Source organism: Vicugna pacos, chromosome 25 (assembly GCF_048564905.1).
Source record: "Vicugna pacos chromosome 25, VicPac4, whole genome shotgun sequence".
Taxonomy (NCBI): domain Eukaryota; kingdom Metazoa; phylum Chordata; class Mammalia; order Artiodactyla; family Camelidae; genus Vicugna; species Vicugna pacos.
Genome location: NC_133011.1, coordinates 18,216,110 through 18,231,080, shown reverse-complemented (window position 1 = coordinate 18,231,080; position 14,971 = coordinate 18,216,110). Strand labels below are relative to the sequence as shown.

General features: G+C 35.9%; 1 long non-coding RNA gene across 1 annotated transcript in view; it reads right to left on the bottom strand.

The window, feature by feature from the left end:
• LOC140689279 (uncharacterized) overlaps positions 1-14,971 on the bottom strand; it is a 44,511-nt gene that overhangs the window by 21,738 nt on the left and 7,802 nt on the right. The window contains exons 2-3 of the long non-coding RNA XR_012064171.1: positions 8,813-8,982; positions 7,347-7,446 (exon numbers count right to left, since the gene is read on the bottom strand). This is a non-coding gene — a long non-coding RNA (uncharacterized lncRNA). The remainder of the gene's footprint in view (positions 1-7,346; positions 7,447-8,812; positions 8,983-14,971) is intronic.

The window sequence follows — 14,971 nt, the reverse complement described above, 5'->3', positions numbered from 1 at the left end:
CTCTTGGCTTGTACAGTACTGGCCTGGAAGAGGAGGCAATGTAGGTAAAATGTTTTTGTACTTTTATACAGTCGTTCTTGTTTTTCTGTATTACTGGGTTGCCGCTGCTTATAATTGTCCTTTGTGGTAGCACAGAGGTATTTTCACTGGCAGATAGTTGTTTAATCATGGGTGTGGGGTACGAGTGCTGGGACGACCTAGCTGACATCACTCTTCAAAAACAAATACTTATGCAGCTGGAAAGAAAATAGATTTTATAGGGTTTCTGTTTTATAGTTAGGATAAAGAAAATTGGGGCCTTTCTAAGAAACCCTCTCGAAGGAAACCAAAGCTGACAAGATAATAGTGGGCCCTAAATATTTTGTTTAATTATTAAAAAGAAATCTACTGGGCTAAGGGAAAAAATACTATTCAATATGAATTAATTTGAATCAATACCTTGAGAATTGAGGATAGACTAACCAATTACCAGGTAATCAGGATAAAGAATCTTTATTGGATAGAAACAACAACCAACAATTACAGTTGTTCCCTGTATTATTGCTTAGAGTTTTGTTCTGAACTGCAGGTAAAATGAGAATTTAAGGGGTTGGTACTTTAATGGCTATGAATTTTCTAAGTCAACTCTCTATGGTATTAAAAAATAAGAAATGGTCAAATGACTAAAACCTTAGTTTATCATAAGAAACTGAAGCTTCAAAAACTGCATCCAGAAAAAAAAAGTAGATTAAGATTATAATCTTAATGTCCAAAAAGTAAGTTCTGAAACAGATTTAATTAAATCACAGCTATAATCATTAAGCAAGTCATAAAGCCACTCCAAAGAGCTGAAATTTAGTATTTTAAGAATACTTTGTTTAACATAAATCAACTTGTGATATTAATAATATTCTACTCCACTGACCTACAAAAGTGTAAATTTTATATTTCAACCACATAGGTAAAATATTGATTCTGTATTTCAACAAATAGCCCTACTGGAGAAAATTTTTCATCTGGTGGCATAATTCAAAAGTTTCTGCTAAGAAATATTCTACAGCACATTTTAAAGGCTGTACTCCTCCAGGACCTTGGCTGTGAAAAATGTTGCAGAACAGAATATTGATACCAAGAGAGGACTCTGATAGTTGACATTTCAGAGCTGTTTGATTTGGATAATAATCCTTCCTTCTTCCTCTCCTCCATTTCTGTTCCCTGCTCACATTTCCTCTTTCATTCTCTCCCTATCTCCCACCCCCCTTTAGTAAAATGTGGGAAATACAGCATTCAGCTGATACTAAATGGATGTGACATTACACTTACAGGAGAGTGGTAACTCTTAAAAGTCCAAACAGATATTTAACATAATTTCGTTAATATTTTGAGTTATAAAAGTACACGTTGTGAGTAAAGGACATTTGTAACTGTATCTACTTATGAAATGTTTTGAAAGTCTATTTTTAAACATATATAGCATTAGATATTTTTGCCTTAAATTACACAAAAAGGATAAATTATGAATAATACATTTTCTCAAAATATAACGGTGAAGTTTCAAAGATAAGCTGTTAACCAAGAAGACAATGTGGGTCTTACCTCTTTAATAGCCTTAGGTTCATTTAATGTAAAATATAAAAATTAGAAAAAAGTATTGCCTTATGATCTATAAAACTACTTCTTTAAATTTAACAACCAAAAATATTCAATATGCATTTCAAATTCTTCCTTATTCATAGTTATCCACGCATTTTGCTTCACATATGTCATGCTTGTTGCTAAAGATGCCAGGGACCCAGCAACACTAAAAAGATTCCTCTCCCTAGCTAAAACACTGGAAAAGAAAAACTTTTAGAAAATAACCATTTTATGCCAAATACTTGTGGCCCCACTGCCACCCATGCCAGCAAAGGCTGAAGGGGAAGCCCCAAATTCCACACTTGCTAGACTGTAACAAGGCGTTCCGAGCCCCTTGCCAAGGTGGGGTCAAAGAGGTCCAAGTAGAGAGTGAGGACTTCCTTCCTTGCTGGACTGTCATAAACCTCCCTTCTCCCAGAGATGTTAGTGAGCCTATGTAGAGGTCTTGAACATCCACCTCTGCCCAACAAATGTGGCAACTCTCCTCCTCCCCTGTGGTGTTGTCAGAGAAGGCCTAGTGCAGAGACAGGACTTTGACCACTCGCAGCAGTAACTAGCTCCTCATTCCCACAGTGGCTGTGGAAGCCACAAGCAGAACCTGAATTTGCATAGCCCCTGGTAGTAATTAAGTGGTGCACCTCCTTCTCCTGCCAGAGCACTGTTTTATTTCAACAGATGTCATATTTAAGACACAGTCTCATCTGTAAAATGCAAAATACCCAGCTTACAATAAAAATTCACTTCTTATATCAAGAATTAGGAAGATTTTAAACTGAAACAAAAAGACAATAAATGCCAACACTAAAATGAGGAGTTAAAGTGCTCTGACTGACAGAGTATAAAGCAGCCATAATAAAAATGTTTCAATAAGCAATTACAAACATGCTTGAAACAGATTTAAAATAGTCTCAGCAAAGATTAAAGGTAGTATAAAGAAGAACCAAATGCAAGTGCTAGAACTGAATAACATAATATCTAAATAAAAAGTTCAGTGGAAAACAGCAGAATGAAGGGGCAAAGGAAAGAATAAGTGACTGAAGGGGCAAAGGAAAGAATAAGTGACCTGTAAGACAAAAACAATAGAAATTAAATAACAGCAAGAATATACACTGGAAAAAAAAAAGTTAACAAAGCATCAGAGATCTGCAAGACTATTTAAAATGTCTAACATTCAGGTCACTGGCATCCCAGAAGAGGACACAGATGGCAGGGCTGAAAGTTTTCAAAGAAATAGCTGGCGGTTCCCACATTTGTCAAAGTAATCTAGAGAGTCAGAATTCTAAGCAAACTCCAAAGAGGATATCTAAAGAAATCCTCATCAAGATGTATCGTAATCAAACTTCTGAAAATTAGAAAAAAAAATCAGTGAGAGAAATTTCCCCTGTGGGGAAAAACAATTTTAATGACAGCAGGTTTCTCATCAGAACCCACAGAGACCAGAAAAAAAGTGACAGAACATTTTTCAGGTGCTAAAAGAAAAGAGCTGTCATACCAGAATCCTATACCCAGTGAAAACATCCTTGAGAAATGAAAATGAAAAATAGACATTCTAAGGTGAAGGAAAATTAAGACAATTTGTCTTCGACTTACTTACCCTAAAAGAATGGTTAACGAATTCCCCCTAAAAAGAAAGGAAATGATAAAAAAAAAAAGACTCTCAAACATCAGGAAGTCTAAATATGGGAAAGCTGAAAGTTTCTTTGTTTCACTGAAATAAAGACATCAGAAAAAGTAAAATGGAGATATCCTAAAGGATGTCTTTCAAAATTCTAAAAGTGGTTTTTCCTAGTTGATTGATCTAAATTTTAAAAACATTTACACTTTTGTTTTTTTTCAAGAAATGTGTATTTTTGCAATCTTCAAATAGTAACGTTCTTTTCATTTTGAAAAAAAATTCTGATATAGCTAACACCATTATTACATCTGATTCAAATACTGACAACTTTGTGAATATTTTAAACCATTCCATCACAGTATTGATTTCTGAGAAGCAAAGGAGACAGAGTGCAAAATAGAAAAGGAAAATTAAGACAGGATCACACTGCAAACAACACATACTGCATCCTTGTGCTTTACACACAATTCATGTGCACAATGTACTGAAAGGGGCCCCCTAAAAGGACACATGTATTATAGAAATAATTTTGCCTTCAGCAACAAGTATATATATGTACAAAATTGTTTTGGGATTTAGCTGCAAGTCTAAACACAATTTCTTCTATGATGATACCATAAAGGGGAAGAATCAGTGAAATACAATAACACATAATACAAAAAATAGTGGGATTTATAAAACAAGGCATAGTTATTTGCTCTATAAATAGGCAAAACTAAAGGCTGCTTTGCCCAATTGATTAACAGGTTTTGGAGGACTGTTGTTATGCTATGTTTCAAAGTAGAAAACTTAACAGTTGGCAAAGAGTCATCAATTTAAAACCAATTTTTGGGAAATATACTACATCTTAAGTATCAGCTTTTACTATCATGATCTTAAGACCAGACTTACCTAAAGTTAGCTTAAAATTTATCTATGCACTAAAATAGTTAGATTAAAAAAAAACTGTCCTGTATTGACTTTTTCTTTAGTTACTCCCTTGTTTATTCTACTAAAAATTATAAATTCCAAAATGTACAACTGAATTTAGAATATTTTAAAAACTTTTAATAATAAACATAAACATTTATCTTGAGGGCATGGATAATTTCATATTCATAATTTTATCCCAAGGACCCCAAAATACTTGACGAAGACTCACATAGTAAATATGTATTAAAAATTAAAAGCATCACTATAACTTGGCATAATTCAAACTGTGATAGATTAGCCCTTCTACTTTTCAGCTAAAGACAACTACTATACAAAACCAATAGAGATGAAATATGGTCAGACACACCAATGATTAAGGAAACACATAGACACATTTGCATTGTGGTAACTTTATGTCTATCTGAATTTCTGTGAAAATACTTTTTAGTTGTCATTGTAAGTACATATAATATCATTAAAATCTATTAAGTTCATGTAAAAACAAAATTTCAAAGAGCTGCTTAAAGAACATTATCTCCCAATACTACTTGTAGAGTTGAATCCATATAATATAAAACAGAAACTCAAGTTATATACAACTGAGAATTTCATGTGGTAGAGCTTAGTCTGGCTTTAGCACAGCCTGAAATAACTACCTGGGTTATACTTTGGCTCCAAAGCTCATTAGTTGTTACCTTGATTAATATCTTCAAGAGTCTGTTCTCTCATTTATACAATGTGACTGCTAATATGAGCAATTTCTATGTACTGAAGGAGATTCCTGACAGTAAGCCTTCAATAACTGTATTTATCAGTATGATCATATCATTTAACTTTATTTAGGCATGATTTTTCAATCAGATATGTGAGTGAAATAACTAATACTGAACAATTTTCATTCTTTAGAACACTGATCTGCTTCTTTAATGAAAAGTACATGGTTCCTTCAGTAATATCACAGACCATACTCTTCCTTGCTCTTCATATAATTAACACTGGTACTCTATATCATTGTATGTCTAAAATCTATTATGTCTTCCTTAATCCCCAAATCTTTACAAATCAAAAGTTTTGATTATTGGTTTTGTTGTATTTTATTTGTTCACTGATCCCAAGCTAATCTTAATTCATTCGTAACTGATATCAGCCTTTTTAAAGTCTTGATCTTTTTTAGCCCACATATGTGGGATGGTTTTGGTTCATTTAGCTCAGAAAATGGATTTATTTAACTTTCATGAAGTTATTTTAATGTAACATTTATATGTTTCACAGGTAAGTAGTAAATGAAGTATAATATCCGTACTATGCACAATAAATCTAATTCAGCCAGCCAGTTTTCAGAGAATGCAACAATTACAGTAATTGAGAATACATTTTCCATTGCAGTGAACAGTTAGGGCCCCAAGTTAACTTTAATAATAACATGCTACATGATGGGGTAAGAGGAAATGTGTTTGAAAGGTGGGGAAGAAAGAAAGAAAAGAAATACTGAAGTTGAACAAAGGAGTATGTACTAAGGAAATAATTAGACTTACAGGCAGATATATCAGTGCAAAGAGTCAGTTATCCTTGATTTTTTTAAATGAGTATTTCTAGAACAGATTCAGCAGAATACTTTTGCTGATACTCAAATGGCATGTTGAATTAGATTGTTAATGCGAATACAGAAAATCATATATACCTTTGGCCTCTGTTTTCCTTTCAGAGAATTTCCTTCTTTAAACTGATTTCTCTTTTTCTATAATTATGGTGGTCTCCTCCAGAACCCTCAATTCAAATATGTTTGTGGGCAAAACAAACAGTGCTTAGTAGTTAATTCAATCCCACTGTGATTCAGGATGCAGGTTATACTGCTTAGTGCCTACATTGCATTCTAGTATAAGTAACAATCTCTTCCCTAAACGTTAAAGTGTGTTTCAAATATATATATATTGTATACCCTATTTCTAAAAAATGGCAAAGATCCAGTATTTTACTTTAGGAAACTCATAGTGTAAATAGTTATTCTTACCATTTTTTTCTGGTAGCAATTTCTTTAAACCTATACCTTATTAATTATATCCAGATTTTGTTCACATGAGCTTTCATCACTGTACTGTATTTAACTACTAAACTATAGCATATTTTCCCCATATAGCCACTTTTTAACCTGCCTGTTTTTATCTCAAAGGATCTCAAAGGAGGAGTCTATTTTATTCTGTAATTTTAAGGATGTGCGTAATGGCTGTGATTCTTGGGCTCATACATCAGCTGACCTCAAAGAAGTTTAAGGAGGTTTTTTTTTTTTAATTCAACAAAACTGGTGAGTCTTCTCTAAATTAATAAAATGAGGTAATACAAAAAGACTAGAAAGAAAAATCACCAACTTGCATTACCGAGAATAAGAAAATTGCATCCAGTCAGTTTTTAAGGCTTTAAAGTTTTCCTATAAATCATATTTATGTATCTTCAAAATGCCTACTTCTACTTTTCACCTACATTGTTCTGTAGTTATTAATACTAGTTATGAATGGTGGTGAAGAATTACGTTTTAAACTCTTACTGAATAATGTTAAAAAAATTATGTGTTCTGTCAAGAATAAGAGCTGCTTGTTTTTATAGCAAACTGACTGAAGAAGAGGATTGTAGTCTCGTCAGCTCAAGACTACAGAGCTAGAAGGCTTAACTGAATTAAGAATCTATCACTGCTGCTTCCTGATGAGATGCAGTAGAGATGGAGGAGGCAAGCTATGTTATCCCAGATCCTGAGCAAGACCTGTGTGGGACTCATTTCTGAAGCGTCCCGGGATGTATGAAATTAAAACCCTCTGAGACAACCATTAAGTTAACATAGCTATTGTGTTCCCTAGGTCCCGTGAGAAGCAGAAACTGAAATGGAGTTAGCAGAGCAAGAGTTTTATCAAGGCATAATGCCTGTGAAAGCAAGAAGGGAGTTGACTAGCAATTCAGCAGGAAAGGTCTTTGGATGGCGCTGCAGGCCTGACACCTCTGCAGCAGAAAGGAAACGGGAGCAGTAGGGTGAGGCCTTCAGCAGCTTACATCGTGCTGTGGGATCTGACAGATTCTCAGCATTCTAACAGGAGCTTCGGAGCAAAGACTGCCTGTTAGAGGAGTCCTGCATTAGGCAAAATGTGCAAGCTTTAGTACCTCTAACAGACTCAGCCACTGGTTGATCTGTCCAGTTCACTGGTGACTTATTTCTTACCTGAAGATCTGAGCAGCACACCTCCATGCACAGCGGAGACCATCTCCTGGACCTTATGTTTTGGCAGGGGCTCCGAAGTTCCAGTGGGCCTGATGGAAGACTTAAGAGAGAAGGATAAACTGCAACACCACTGTGGTGCGATCTGGTGTGTAACTGGTACTCATCACCTCCCTTCTCCACTAACCATTTTAAATTCTTTTCTTCCCTTAGTCATCCCCTGGTCTCAGGGCTTACCTGATGGTGTTACTCAAATCCTCATTCCTAAGAGTTCGGAGGTCCTGGAAATTATTCCCTTATCAGACCAGGATGCTGCACTTTGTATTCACAGTTGGGAAGGGAATACCAGTAGTTTCCCAAGGGGATCCCGAGTTCTGTAAGTAACCTTCCTTCCCTCAATTGTTTAACAGCAGTCTTACCTCCTCCTGCTGACCAGGGTCAACCATTCCTGCTTACATTGTGACTCCTCTTCTCGTCTGTACATCTCCAGAAAAAAGTCAGAGGTGCCAGGTGATGGCCACAGCTTGTAATCTGGGGAGCCCTTGTATGCTGCTTGGCCAGAGAAGGTTCCACAGTGGGTCATGGAGAGTAACTGGTAATTATCCCCTGGTATCAGACCTATGTGTTCTTCCTACTGTGGGCACAAGGCCATAGAGGGTTCTGTAATTAAGTGTGTGTATCGTATCTTGGAGGGCATTGCCAATAAGAAGGCACTGCTGCTGCACCTGTTGTAGGCCATCACCCTGCTTTCTCATGCTACTTACCTCTGGATAACACAATGTATGGTAAATCCAGTGAATTCCATGGTCATAGGCCTACTCTTGTAATTCCTTTGCTATAAAGTGGGCTCCGTGGCCAGATGCAATGTTTTGTGAAATTCTGTTGCTTTGGGGTCTCATAATCCCCACTGCTATCGATGAGCCAGACTCATCAATAGTCTTTCCTATCTGCTGTCAGCCCTGACCTGCAGGGTCCCTCACCAGTACACACTTGATAGTCTCATTGCATAATGTGTTATCTGCATCCTCCTATACGACAGGGTACTCTAGTGAATCTTTTGGCTTTACAAAGTACCTCCATCCCCCCCCATGCCCAATTCCCTGAGCCTTTTGCTTTTTTTCAATCATTTGGATTGGCAATTCTGGCATTTCAGCTTCACTAAGGATAGGCTGTACTTTGTCCAAGTTACTAGAAGTCACTCTAGTGAAGAGTTTGCTCTGTGCCCTAGGGTATTTGTCAAAGATGTTAAATTCTGTCTCAAGGATGGGAGCTCAAGTCATTAATCTCTCCCTTATCAAGTCCTATGTTCCAGCCCCCTTGATTAAAGTACCCTCAAAATCTAGTCCCCTAAGAACTCCCTCAAACCTCAGTTAATGTGGGCTAAGAGCTCCTCTGAGGTGCAGTAGTGTCCCTCTTTATCAGGCCCAGATGTTGCTGGGTGGGTTATACTGGTACTTAACCTTAGTTACCTGTCTGGCAGCCGGAAGATGAAGAAAGGCAAATCCTGATGGGGTTCCTGTTGACTTCTGAGGAAGAGGCCTCTGGAGTATCCTTGGATAGTGATGTTTTCTTAGGCTCTGGAGAGTAGTATCTTTTAACAGGGAGGTTCTCTTTTCAGGCTTTGAGCATTCAGAAGAGTCTAGGGAGCCAAAATTCTTGGCATGATTCTTCCTGCAGTTTTCAAAATCCTAAATCACTAAAATGACATACCAAAACATTCTCTTAAGTTCTTAAATCACTGCCAGTGAGAATTATAGCAGAGGAGGCAACACTTTGTGCTAGGAATTATCTATGTCTCATGAAGCCCCTGGAATGTGACCTTGTTGTTCAGTAGAGTGATGCAGTCCCCAAACCCTACTCTGGGTCTGCTGTGTCAGATCCTCCAAAAAGCAGATGCTGGTACAGAATTAAGAATGGAAATGGCCTATTGTGGGATTAAACCTGTAAAAAGGTGAAGGAAGGATAAAGCAGGATTGCTTAAGAAGAACCTCAGATTATGATACAAGTGGGTCTTGGCCAACCCAGTGGAGAGCTCCAAGGCAAATATTAACTGGTAAATGCAAGAAAGTGAGTGTATGACATAGCATTCCTAACGCCTTAAAAGGCTAAGTTTTCTTGGCCTTGTTGTTGAGAGCAATCAGGCAGGAGAGCAATAGGGGCCTCTTAAATCATAAATAGCTGGAGGCTGTTAGCTAACTGGCCAGTACTTACGTCTGATCAGAGAGTACATCCATGGTCCCAAACAAAATGGCTGAAACTAATTAATTGTATTGTATGTAAAAAATGAGTTATGTGGTATATATATATTTACATTTTTATTAATTGCTATGGCATTTGCAATCAAGATAGAAAGTCCATTAAAAAGTATAATTCTGTTGTGAATGTACTATATACTTATTTAACTATAAATCACAAAGGAAAGAATAATTACCATTTTAATGTATTTAAACAATCCACACTGTACAAGGAAATGCCTATGGTAGTTGTTTATATACAGCAAAGAGAGCAAAACTGGGCCTGTATATTTCAATGTGCTTTTCTAATATCCTAGAAGCATTTTTGTATGTGTTTAGAGCAATGATGTTATTTAAATATTTTTATTTATCTTCTATTAGGTTGAGACTGATTATAAACATGAAATAAAAAACTCATAGCTTGCAAATGCTACTAAATATAGCATAACCAAAAGCAATCACTGACAATAAGTTTTTAGTACTTTTTAGCAACCAAAAGCAATCACTGACAATAAGTTTTTAGTTCTTTTTAGCAAGCAATTTTCCAGCTTTTTATGCAATAGGCAGGGTGTTAGGATTAAATAGTTAAATGAAATAACTGTCTTCAATGAGATTTCATTTTAAGTCCAATGAGAAGGATAAAGATGCTATGAGACTTCACTTAGAGACCAAAGTATCTGGGGAGAAGAGAGCTTCACATAGGAGATGAGATTTGAGAAGAGACAGGGTAAATGTATCAGATTTCAGTAACAGAAATAAAGATAGGAAGCATGTTTGGAATCAATGACAAGGATAATATACACGTTGCAAAATAAGAAATTCATACTAAATATAAAACATCCTTATTTTCTTACATTCTAAAAAGATTTGCTGTATAGAATGAAATTAAGGCTTAGGGAAGGTTAGACAACTGAATGATAGGTTAAGCATTTTCCCCCAGGGCACACAGTTGAAATCATGCATCCTTGTTATAAATCCATAATCCAAGGTTGAACCTGTTTTAAAATGTTTTGAAAGGGAAAGCATTTACATTCTTTCAAAACCAAGTTGCATCACTATCTTTGTGAAAGGTTCAGCCTTATATAACTGACACATTCGGGACAGAAAAAGAACTACTATGTCCCTTTACCTGGACAGTGTAGAGTCATTTAACAGAATAAATGCTAGATTTTGTAGCTAAATCAGAGGAGAGATCTAGGTGTAGATAATAAAGCTAAGAGAGTATTATTCATTTTATGCAGGAATGCAATATAAAAACAAGGAAACAAATTGTATGGAGTTTGTTACAGAAAAGACGCATTCAACTAAGAGCCACTAGAAGAACTGAATTCCAAGAGTGCAAGAAAGTAACTAATAAAAACATTGAATGTTTTTGCTATAGGTAGTCTATATCTCTTAAAAGTTCTACTTTGTTACAATAAATTAGAAGTAATGAAAGGGTTTGGGTAATCTAAGATGGAAAGAAGATAGTACAAAACCAGAGAAGGATGTTTATAAATTCCGGAGTGCTTAGTGGTAAGGTAAAACTTTGAATTGTAGAATTTTGAAATTTTTTACCACTGCTCCAAAGGAAATATTTTATTTCTTTACAATGGTTATTATTACTTTGTTAATTTATTCATTACTGAAATAAGCATTATCAATTTGTCTCTACCACTCAAATAAGGCACCATTGATCACATCTTTAAACATCTTCCAAATATAAACAATGTTAAAAGGAATTTTTTAAAATCGTCACAATAATTGCCCTGAAACTGCAACAATTTTACAACAAATCAATCTTAGTTCAACATAGAAAGACAGGTTAAAACAAATACAGTGGGGCTGTGACAGTACTGTCTTACTGAAGACATTTTCAGTTTCCACTAGTAATATTTAACGTGGTGTGTCACTGGGGTACCTCAGAATTAAAGCCCATTCGGTTGTCCTTCAGATAAAAAAAGTCATGTATATTAAAACTTTGCCAAGTCAGTCATACAATTAGAAAATAGTAAGAGAACAGAGAACTCTGTGCCCAGCAGTGACACACTATTACTGGGCTGCACAACTGCTCTGCAACCTCGCCCTGCAGCAGCAGAGCTGGGGTCCTGAGTCAGACCTTTGACTGGCCATCCTGGTTCCACACCGCTGCTGCACAACACCCAGGGGGCCCAGGCTGCTTATGCATCATTCTGGACCCGTGCCATTGTGGCATCATGCCCCTAGGGCCCAAGTCACAGCAGTGAGCCCCAGAGCCTGGTTTCATGGGCTATCTGCACATGCCCACACCTCAAACACTGGTGCTACTGCTAGAGCAACTGTGCCTGTGCTCCAGCATCCAGGTGCCTGGGTCGTTCTGCACAGCCCTGAACTCAGGACCCCAGCTGGCTCTCCGGCTTCTCTGCATGTCAATGCACCCAAACTGACATCAAGAGGGATCCCTGCAACAAGAAATTCCCTCCACAAGCAAAAAGGAGAAAAGGAGGCCCCAACCTTCATCAACAAGGGCCTCAACATCCCTGGTCATCACGGCCACTGAAGATACCTGCAGCCTTGGTTACCAATGATCCCTACAGTATTTACTGACAATAACCTCAAACGAAGGAACTAAGAGACTAGAACACTTCATTCTTCCCAGAATCAGACACTGCACCTCTCCTAGCCAGTGCCATTGTAGCCACCTGCAGGTGAAAATCTTTCCAAGCTGAAGCCAGTCAGAAAAATGTAACTGCTTCCTCAATAGTGCATGCATCAACACAAAGCCACTAGAAAACATAAAAAACAAAGGAACACCATGATTTTTCTTTAACTAACTCCAAAGGATGGAGAACTATGAGTTACCTAAAAAAGAATTCAAAATAATTTTAAGGAAGCTCTTGAGACTCAAGAGAACCCATTTAGACAACCGAATGAATTCAGGAAAATACATGAAAAAACAAGAATTTCAAAAAGGATAGAAATCCTAAGGTAGAACCAAATAGAAATTCTGGAGCAGAACACAATGAATGAAATGAAAAATGTGATAAAGAGCTTCAACAGCTGACTTGATCAAATAGAAGAAAAAGTATGCAAATTTGAAAACAGGCTTCTTGAAATTACCCAAAAGAGAAAAAAATGAAAAAAAAAATTAAGAGCACTTACAATATTTTGGGTCACTATCCAAAAAGTAAGCCCACACACTATTGGAATCTACAAGAAAAGAAAGGGACAGAAAGCAAATTTAAAGAAATAATGGCTAAAAAATTTCAAATCTGGAAAGAGAGACAGCCAGCCAGGTACATGATCCCCAGACTGAATCCAGAGATAAGCAAAGACTCAAAGCAAGACTCAAAATCAGAAATGAAAAAGACATTACAACTGATACCACAGAAATATGGAGGATCATAGGCACCTACTTCGAATAGTTGTATTCGAGCAACTGCATAACCCAGAAGAAATGAATAAATTCCCAGAAAAAATATAAGTTAACAACACTAAATCATGAAGAAATAAAAAATCTGAACAACCAGTAACAAGAGTTTAAATCAGAAATAAAAATTTTCTTAGAAAATAAAAGCCCAGAACCAGATAGCTTTACTGGTGAATTCTACCAAAATTTAAGAATTAATACAACTTAATAAGAAAAAGACCAACCAACCCATTCCAAAAATGGGCAGAAGACCTAAACAAGCAATTCTCCAATGAAGACATACAAATGGCCAATAGGCACATGAAAAAATGTTCAATAATTATCAGAGAAATGCTAATCAAAACTACAATGAGGTATCACCTCACACCAGTCAGAATGGCCATCATTCAAAAGTCCACAAATGATAAATGCTGGAGAGGCTGTAGAGAAAAGGGAACCCTCCTACATTGTTGGTGGGCATGTAGTCTGGTGCAGTTATTACAGAAAACAGTATACAGATTCCTCAAAATACTAAAAACAGACTACCATATGATCCAGCAATCCCACTCCTGGGCATATTTCCAGAGGGAACCTTAATTTAAAAAGATATATGCACCCCAATGTTCATAGAAGCACTATTTATAATAGTCAAGACATGGAAACAACCTAAATGTCCACTGAAAAATGACTAGATAAGAAAGCTGTGGTATATTTATACAATGGAATAATACATAGCCATTAAAAATAATAAAATGCCATTTGCAGCAACATGGATGGATGTGGAGAAAGCCACTCTAAAAGAATTAAGCCAGAAAGAGAAAAAAAATACCATATGATATCACTTATATGTGGAATCTAAAAAAAAAAAGGACATTTATTTACAAAACAGAAACAGACTCATAACACACAGAATACAAACTTATGGTTACCAGGAGGGGTAGAGTGGGAAGGGATAAATTGGGAGTTTGAGATTTACAGATACTAACTAATATATATAAAATAGATAAACAACAAGTTTATACTGTATAGCACAGGGAACTATATTCAGTATCTTATAGTAACTTATGGTGAAAAAAAATATGAAAATGAATATATATATGTTCATCTGTGACTAAAGCATTGTGCTGTACACCAGAAATTGAGACAACATTGTCAACTGACTATACTTCAATAAAAAAACATACTAAAAACAATCCCAAATAGTGCAGAAAAAATACTAATTCAAAAAGATACATGTGCCCCAATGTTCACAGTAGCATTATTTACCATTGCCAAGCTATGGTATCAACCTAAGTGTCCTTCAAGAGATAAATGGGTAGATTATATAATATGTATATATATGTGTGTGTGTGTGTGTATGTATACGTATATATATATGTGTATATATATATATATATGACAAAAATTTTATTTTATGGACGAGTAGTATTCCATGGTGTGTATGTGTGTGTATATATACATATATATATATAAATATAAATATATATATATGTATATAAAATAAAATTTTTGCCACTGGCAACAACATGAATAGAATTGGAGGGCATTATGATAAGTGAAATAAGTCAGAGAGACATACTGTATGATACTGCTTATATGTAGAATCTGTAAAATACAATAAAGTAGTGAATACAATGAAGAAGAAACAGACTCATAGACATAGAAAACCAACTAGTGGTTGCCAGTGGGGAAGGGAGAGGGGCAACATAGGGGTAGGAGTTTAAGAGATACAAATTACTATGCATAAAATAAATAAGCTACAAGGAACTATAGTACAACACAGGAAGTATTTTAAAATATTTAAAAATAACTATAGCCAATATTTTAAAATAACTATAAATGGAACATCACCTTTAAAAATTGTGAATCACTATGTTGTACACCTGAAACATAATATTGTACATCAGCTATACTTCAGTTAAAAAGTATGTTCACAATAGCCTTACTGTTTTTGCCATGGTGAAGCTGACACTTTGGAAATTAGGTCCCTTCCCAAAGGTTACAGAATTACAGACTAATTAAACTGA